The sequence below is a fragment of the Melospiza melodia genome, chromosome 6, assembly GCF_035770615.1.
Source record: "Melospiza melodia melodia isolate bMelMel2 chromosome 6, bMelMel2.pri, whole genome shotgun sequence".
NCBI lineage: Eukaryota > Metazoa > Chordata > Aves > Passeriformes > Passerellidae > Melospiza > Melospiza melodia.
The window spans coordinates 11,768,291-11,777,062 of record NC_086199.1 but is presented as its reverse complement, the minus strand read 5'-3'; the positions used below and the strand labels follow the sequence as shown (position 1 = coordinate 11,777,062).

The window sequence follows — 8,772 nt, the reverse complement described above, 5'->3', positions numbered from 1 at the left end:
AAAGTGTGGTATTTTTAGCCTGATTTCCTAATAATATGAGAATTGTGAGATCATGTCCTTCATGTGTTTGTGGAAAGGGCAGTTGTAGAAGTACCCTACAGCCCTTGCCTTTCCTGGTAACTTTTTACCCTGTTTATCAGTCTCAAACGTGCCAGAAGGTTGATGGTATATCTTCTGTGGAAAAAGTGCCATGAAAAGGAAAGCATGGTAGTAGCAGCACACCAAAGATTAAGCCTCAGGGTTTCTTTTCTCTCTTCTTTGCATCCATTATACAAAAGTATAAGAAACCTAACTCCTTCAGTCCTGCTGCTGGTTTAAATACTTTTATCTTTAAGGCACAGTATAAACAGGGGTTATCTCACTGGACACTCTTTCCACTGGACACTTTTCCTCCATACTGTGAAGGCCCAAGGCTTACACCCTTGCTTATATTTGGGGTTTGATTTTTATTGTGTTTGCCTTGCTGTTTCCACACCCACTGATATTTGTGGTAGCAGAGTTGACCTGAGAGCAGTTTCATCTGTAGCTCTCTGTGTACAGCAGGTCATCTGGCCATACACAGGAAACCTGACTTCCACTGAGAGGTTTTGCAGTTTCCATCTAGAAAATATTAGTAAGAAAGAGATCTATCAGGCCAAACAGTTTTCACTGTTACATGCTAAATAAATAATATGCCAAAGAACAAGTAATGTTAATAATGAGTAATGGGCAATTCAGATATAATTAGGACACCCAGGTCATTCAGTCTGACATGTTAATCTGACACTACCTCTTCAGCCTGTGAAGTTGTGCCCTACTAAGTGGCTAAATTTCAGTAAACTAAGCGTGGCCTGGAAGTTAAATTAAATTTTCAATTGTCCTGAAAGAAATGGCCTTGCTGCACACTGTAAATTCTGAGAAATTCCATTAATGTGTGTAAACAAAATGCTTAGGCTTCACACTATGAAAAACCCCAAAACCAGACAAGGGCAGTGGGCAACTTGATCCCTTTGTAAAACTTTGTAATTTTCTAACCAATGCTTTTGCTTGTTGCAAAACTAAATTTACACTGAATTTAAATTTTAAAAGCATTGTAAAGACAATTTCCTGGGTTTTTTCTCTTTGTCCTTAGTCTGAAGTTAACTTTAGGTTTGATCAACTCAGAGACATTTGCTAGAAGCTACTGGTAAGAGTGATGAAACATTGTCATGAATTTTTATCTTGTTCCATTACATTCTATCAAAAATACTGAAAAGGTTATCCTTTTGTATTATGCTAGGATTCCTCAGACAGGCTATAGCATCTGTGAAAGGTTCTCAGTAAATATTTGTTTTATTTCCAAGTACAGTTTTGGAAGATAACAGTTACACAACTTTCCAAAGAGCAACAGCATCCCAGCAGCACAAATTTACAGCTTTTGGACCAGAGCTATGGCATATGGATCAGAACTGTTTGTGACTCAAACCACAGAGTAAGCTGATGCTCTCCTAAAAAAAAAAAAAAAAAAAAAAAGAAGAAGAAGAAGGAGAGTTAGAGTTTTGCTCAGCACTGCTGGTAGAAAGGGGGAAAGCTGGCTATAAAAATGATATTACCTTACTGCCTGACAGTAATGTAGACTCTGGGAATTCAGGTAAGTAATGCATTTAATAGAACATGAGTAGATCTGTTTTTGAAGCATCAGTTTCACCTGGGGAGATAATGGGCTATTGAAAATCCTCCTTGTGCTGGGCAGTTTTGACCTGCTAGGGAAGACATGATTATACCATTCCTCTCTTAGACATCCAAACATTCTTCCTGAAGCCTTTTCTATTTGTTTCTGACATGAAATTTTACTTTATTTGCCACAATAGGGTAGTCTATAGTCCACCTCCCATTAAGGTCCATAGGGAGACTTAACAGAAGTGGGGTTGGCAAACATCCCTTGTCCATACTGCATTGTTTGAAATGGTTGCTCAACTTCCCATCTTTGACATTGTTTTTGAACATACAAGCTTTTTTAATGAAAGAAGCAAAGTCAAATGTCAGAACCATTAGATTTTCTTTCATCTTTCATGAGCACAAGTGAAACAGGATATAGCTCTAAAAAGTTGCATAGATCTGTTAAATAGGAAGACTTCTTTATAAGGAAAGCTACAGAAAGTAGACAATTGCAAAAAACTCAAGAGGGACAGTATCATATTTGTAGATAAGATGAGTACATTAAAGAAGGAATGCTAAGGAGAAAAGACCAAAGATGTGTGGAGGTTTTATTAGTGAACAATCTCATTAGAATGATTCATAGTTGAGAAATTTTGCCTTAGAGGAGTTCCTTTGATTCATGGCAAGAAACTGGGAGGCTCTGGAACTGAGGAAAACCAAGAATTAGTCATGGAAAACACCAAAAGTTTAGAATTTCAAATGTAGGTGATTATTCCAAATGTTTTGAATCTTGTAGCATTGTAGTGTTTGATGTCAGGTTTCAAACTAATATTAGATGGGGACACTCTGTCCCAAGACCATTGAGATAATTTCTACAGTACTGGACCAGGATGAGTTTTAACTGATTGGTTTCTCAGAAATATTTTGTCTAACTTGTTCTCAAAAATTCACAAGGAAAAAAATAAAGTGCTATTCTTAATCTGCTCTTGTATTTTATTATTTGTTCTGATCACTGATAAACTGGAGGGATTCTGTTAACCAGCTGTACATCCACCTTAGAAGAAAAGATGCTGAATTTTCGTAACTTCCTTATGTGTCATTTTCCGATTTTGCAGTTCTTTACAATCACCTTTTCTGTGTAAAGAAGGTCTTCCTGTTGTCTCTGGGGTAAGATAAGGCTAACAAATGACCAATGAAAACTGTTATTGCTACTTTAATGGCAATGGCATTACTATTGCTATAATTAATGGCATTACTATTTTACTTTGTTTATATGAGGGATTGTTGACCAAAGGAAAGGAAGAATTAATCAAAACTTTGGTATACTAATATGTATACCTTTGAGAAGTGGGATTCTGTCCGAAATGCAGGCAAACATGAAGAATAGAATGGGAAATGTAGTCAAAGCCATTTTCCTGCCCCTGAGGGAAGTCAGACATCAAGGTACAGCAGGACTGGGCCACGTGTCAAGGGAATGTTGTGGGACAAAATGAGCATCTACCAGTCCAAAACATCTGCCTCCTCCCAACACATTTCTCATCAGTATTCCGGACTCTGCAAAGACCTACCTCCAAGATGCCCTGACAGGTATAGATAGTGACAAAGTGGGGAGTTAGCACTGTGCTGCCACAAATGCAGGCCATGAGAAAATCCCTGCTGAATCGGCGTGGCATGCCCACCAACACCCAGGCCTGCAGATCCGTTTGTCATCTTTCCAGGAAAATGTTTCCAACACTTTAAAGTTTCCTGCGCTTATTGGAGATTTTGTTTTTTGTGGCATTTATGTCCATTTACGTAACTTCTGTAAATCTGTTGCTAATTGTTGTATTTGCTTCTTTATTTCATTTGTCCGATGCCCTTTGAGTGGTTTTAATAAAATCACATATTATGACTAATGGTCTCTGCCCCCCATCAGAGAGCACTTTCATGTCTCAAATAAAGAAGGTTTGACAACCAGACCCCACGCCTTTATTCTTTACACATTTAAGTCCCCAATCCCGCTCTTTGACATAATGGGAGTTCTTCAGGATGGGACAAGGTGACACTCACACTGCGCAGGCTGGGAGGGCATTGAATCCACATGGTAGGCAAGCTTCTCACTCAGCTCAGACAATAATGAAGCACTGAGATGTAGCCTTCAAGATCTGCAAAGGAAATTATAAGGGTGTGCTTCTCCTCTCCATTCCCATATATATCCATATATATCCTATTTTATATCCCATCATCTGCTCAGGTCGTAATCACCAGTGCTGGTTGCAATGGTGTATTTTGTCATTAGGGCTCTGTCGAACTCAAACTGGTTTTGGAGGAGACAGATAAGAACACAATAGCCAAAGGCTAATTTTAGCAATGCATCCACCTAACCACAGTGCTGGTCATTGTCACAGTCAAGCCAGCTTTGGAAGAAACATTTGCAGTTGATATGCAGACACAACTATGAGTCCATTATCTTACTCCTTAAACTGTGGGAAGCCCAGGACCCATTGAGGTCTACTACACACCAGTGGGCTGCATGCTAGGTTGTCCCCTGCAGTAGACAACAATTTGCACTCCTCAAGTCAAAGAGAATCCTAATTGTATCTCTGTAAGTGGTTTGGGAAGAAACGTGTTGAAAATTTGAAATCTTAGCTAGTGATATAAAAGGTAGAACATGCACATATAATCCTTTAGACATGAACTGTTGACCAAGTCTGGGAGTAAGTTGGATTCAGCTGCACCTATACTTCCTTCTGAGAAGGAGTTCAGAATACGGGAGGATCATTTCTAAACTTCCAAAATCAGAGGGAGGGTCTCTTTGAAAGTTTTGTCTGACCCTATCAACTGTACCTTACCATCAAATCTTGTTAAACTACTGTCCTATTTACAATCAAAGTTTATTAAATCATGCTGCTTTATATCAGCTGACATACTGCTACTTCTCTTTTATGAAGTGCAACCCTCCACCTGTGACAGAAATGCACTTAGAGCACTCTCAGCAGCTGCAGTGTATTAAATACCCCTGTGGATAGACTACTGTATAACTCAACTATGTCCAAAGATCTAACTCACAAAAAATTTGAATATAAGCATCTATAGTGCTAATTGTTACAAAAGCAATGTTACTGAGCAGTGCTGGTTAGATGAGACCAGAAATGGCTCTGTTCTTAATAAGGCTGTTCCAGAAAAAGTTAATCCACAAGTAGCTACTCTTTTTCATTTCCTCCATTCTCCTCTGCCGGAAGCCAAATCTGCTCAGCACTACAGCAGCTGGTTTCCAAGATAAGGCTGTGAGATGCTGCAGAAACATGCTATGGTTTCTGTGTGTGCACAGATGTCAGCAGCATTCTGCAGTGCAGGGATCCCTCTGCAGTGGCTGATGGTGACTTGACACTCTTAGACCCACTCCTAATGCAAACCCAGGCTGATCACAGAAACTTCACAAAGAGAAATGTGGAAGTTTGAAAGCCCAATGCCGCGAAATTCCACAATTTCAATAGCTCCTAGCATAACCCTGAGCAGCAAGAATACATTGGCCCCAGAAACAAGTCTGGTATGCTGGTCCAGAAGAGAATACTAGGATTCTAAAGAGTGTCAGTGCAGTATTTATATACTGATTAAAAACAAATCAGTAACTTCAGTCAACAAATTAGCCTAAAATGTCTATTGCCAAAGTTTATGTGCAACATAATTCTCCAGATTCATCTTCAGTGGCCCGTACCCATCTCACTTAACTAACATTTTAAAAATATCTCCATTCACAAAAGGCATTTTTATGTAGATATAAAATATTAAAGTGTTGAACAAACCCTTACAGTTCATAATATATTGGTGATTTCTTCCCAAAGTAACACAAATTATAATGTCAAAACACTCATTTTGATAATATAGAAAAAGCAGGGATTTTCATTTTAGTCTCTCAGTAAAATAATATCTGCTTATCCTGGAATTTGTTTGAAAGTGGATGGTCTAAAACCCTAATCCTGACATTTTAACAATGTAATTTAAAAATAAATCTCTATGCTTCACCTTTGCAGAGATAAAAACTTCAAAACATGAATCAAATAGGGTCAAAAATCAAATAGGAAACTTTTATTTTTAAAATGAAAAAAAAAAAACAACTATTGTTTTGGGGCCTGAATCTTTATCTGAATATCTGTCAACTTGGAAGAAGGAGATTCCTTTCAGAAGTAAGTTTGCATGCAGGTGTGTGTCTTTCTTTGAGTTCCTAGGCCCAATTTCACTGTAAATTACAGTATGTTTTACTTTAAAACAATGCTTGGAGGCACCTTTTGAAGTAGTTTGAAGTTGATCAAAGGTCTGTGCCTGAGATATTTCAGTTTCAGTATTTACTATAGTATATTCAGAAAAACATAACAGTAAAAAATCAGTCCAAACTCAGAATTAGATAACTAGAATATAAGAAGAAATGTTAGTGAAAATAATATAATGAGAAAGGACAAAAGCAATAGTTTATTCCACAGAAAAATACCACTGAGATTTCCCAACACTCTGATAAATGAAGTTTGCTTTGTGCAAATAAGAAAGGAAGAAAAACAGCTCGTGTTGCTGGGATGGATAAGAGCATCACCCAGCACAAGCATTCTGCACAGGAAGGAAGAGTTTCCCTTGGTCTTGGCCTGAGGTAAGCTGCAGAGGCCATTCAGTTAACCTGAAAACTCATTTAGAAATTAGAACAGCTAAAATGCATCTGGAGTATGATCCTGTTGCTCTATCTTTTTCATAAACCTATTTAAATTCTGCCTTGTATGAAACCAATTTTGCATCATATGACAGACACAGGTGAAGCAGTCTTTTATATCAAATGGTGCCACTTTCACTCTTGCAATGTCCTGGAACAGGTCCAGCATGGTAAGAGAGCAGGAGTGTGCCTCTGGCTGTGCTGTAAGGGCAGTGGAGACATTTGCAATGTGGGTGATTTGTGCTGGGGACATCAGGGCCACCAGTGAGTGTCTGGTGCCCATGAGTGCCCTTCACATCTGTTACCCCCTGGCTGCTCAAGGGCTCCTTGTGAACAGGAAATAGAAAGAATAGAGCAGTCACCCCACAAGAAGAAATGAAGGAATGGTGAAGAGGTACGGCCTGGAGTTACCAAAAATCTGCAAGATATCATGAGATGGTAGAGACAAAGAAGAGGAAGGGCAGAAGGAAGGACCAGCCTGCAGCCAGGCAGGCCTGCATGAAGACAAAGTGGAGGAAATTTCAGAGGGCAAGGGGCATGGTCTTGTAGGACCATGATATGAGATGGGAATATGAGGCTCATTGTCATACCATGAAACCGAGAAAGGCACGGAAAGAAATGAAGATCAGTTTATATGCAATGGAACTTTATTTCTTTGCAGAGCAAGATGTCAGCTCTCAGCAACCTCAGGCAGTTTGAGAAGCGACCAAAAGAAAGGTGTCAGTGATGAACTGTGGGATACCTTCTTGTAGAGAATTCTTACCTTACAGGGATTACCCTGTAATCTGTTGCCTGTGCAACAAGGCACACAGTTTTCTGTGGCCCAGCATTGTAGCTCACAGGAACTTGTAAATAAAATCAAAAGGAGACAAATTGGACAAGTTCATGTAATTTCTTCACTTGATTTCAATGTACAGGGAAATTATGTAGAGAATACAATGAAAATTGTTTAAAAAAAACTGTGGGGCAGCATAATATTTTCAGCAGAAATAAATCACCGATGAGAATGACTGTGCAAGCATGTAGTCTGCCACAGGAACTATATAATATGAATTAATTTTAAAAAGCCCAACTGAAGCAGTCACATAGTAAATGCAATCAGTTTGAACAACAAAATAGAAGAGCTTTAGTAGTAGCATGGGTTAAGAAATTGGATATTATAACAAAAACCAGTGGGCCTACACTCATGACTAGAATGCAGGTGGTGGAGAATATATTCAGTTCAGTCACCATATGATCAAATTGGTAAAAACAGTTGTGACCATCTTAAGTTAATTATGTGGTATTCTGCAGAATAAATGGTAAAACAGAATCCTTTTGGGTCTAAATCATCCAAGGGAAGAAGAATGAGCAAAATTATGTTGTTGCAGTCCTGGGAATCAGCCATGAGCCAGTACAGTGAGAGTGGGGAACAGAGCTCTTGTTAACATTATTAAAGACACAAATCTGATGGGGAACAGTCTCATTTGAGAAGACCTTAATTTCCAGATAGAGGTTGGAAAGCAGCTACAGCTTTCTGCCAGGTGCAGTAAAAAGGTCTGGAGTCAATTTCATGAGGCTGTAAAGAAATAAAACAAAAGAAAACACAACCCAAGCTTTAAATGACCTCAACTGAGCTCCCTCTCAGAAATTTGTGAAGCTAAATTAGTCACTTGGGCACTTAAAAATGAGCAAGATTTCTTCACTCACGTACCCTGACCTGTGGAAAAAAAATATTTAAAGAAAATACATATAAAGGGAATCATTTTCTACAGGCAAAGAGCAGGTAAGAGCAGTAATGTTGACCACCAGGTTGAAACTGGGATGTGTGAGAATGAAAGAAGAAGCAAAATTCAGAGTTTAAAATAGTGTAGTTCAATATCACATGTTGAGGAGAGGAGAGGAGAGGAGAGGAGAGGAGAGGAGAGGAGAGGAGAGGAGAGGAGAGGAGAGGAGAGGAGAGGAGAGGAGAGGAGAGGAGAGGAGAGGAGAGGAGAGGAGAGGAGAGGAGAGGAGAGGAGAGGAGAGGAGAGGAGAGGAGAGGAGAGGAGAGGAGAGGAGAGGAGAGGAGAGGAGAGGAGAGGAGAGGAGAGGAGAGGAGAGGAGAGGAGAGGAGAGGAGAGGAGAGGAGAGGAGAGGAGAGACCAGTGCCAGGCAATTCAGATACGCCCGTTCTTTGATCACTCTTAGTGTTATGATGAGTGTGCAAAAAGCTCTGCAGGACACTGCATTACTACAACACAGAAGCTACAATCTCTCCTTAAAGGAGATCACAAAGACCCTTCAGGCATCCTGACATAAGATTATATTTAATTCTTACCATTCCCAACAAATACTTCAACACAGTGAAAACATTAAAGAATGAAACTGCTATGCTCAGCGGTATACTCAGTTACTTCCAGTATACCCTTAATATACTGGGATGGACGGTTATATTTTAAAATTAAACTCCTAACTTATCATTAAGGGACATCAACTCCTTGAAGTAAAGTGGAAGA

The 8,772-nt window shown here is 39.2% G+C and overlaps 1 long non-coding RNA gene across 1 annotated transcript in view; it reads right to left on the bottom strand.

Moving 5' to 3' along the window:
• Positions 1–1,356: 1,356 nt before the first annotated feature.
• The window catches only part of LOC134419754 (uncharacterized), a 151,519-nt gene continuing 144,103 nt past the window's right edge, over positions 1,357–8,772 (bottom strand). Inside the window, exon 14 of the long non-coding RNA XR_010028136.1 lies at positions 1,357–1,466. This is a non-coding gene — a long non-coding RNA (uncharacterized LOC134419754). The remainder of the gene's footprint in view (positions 1,467–8,772) is intronic.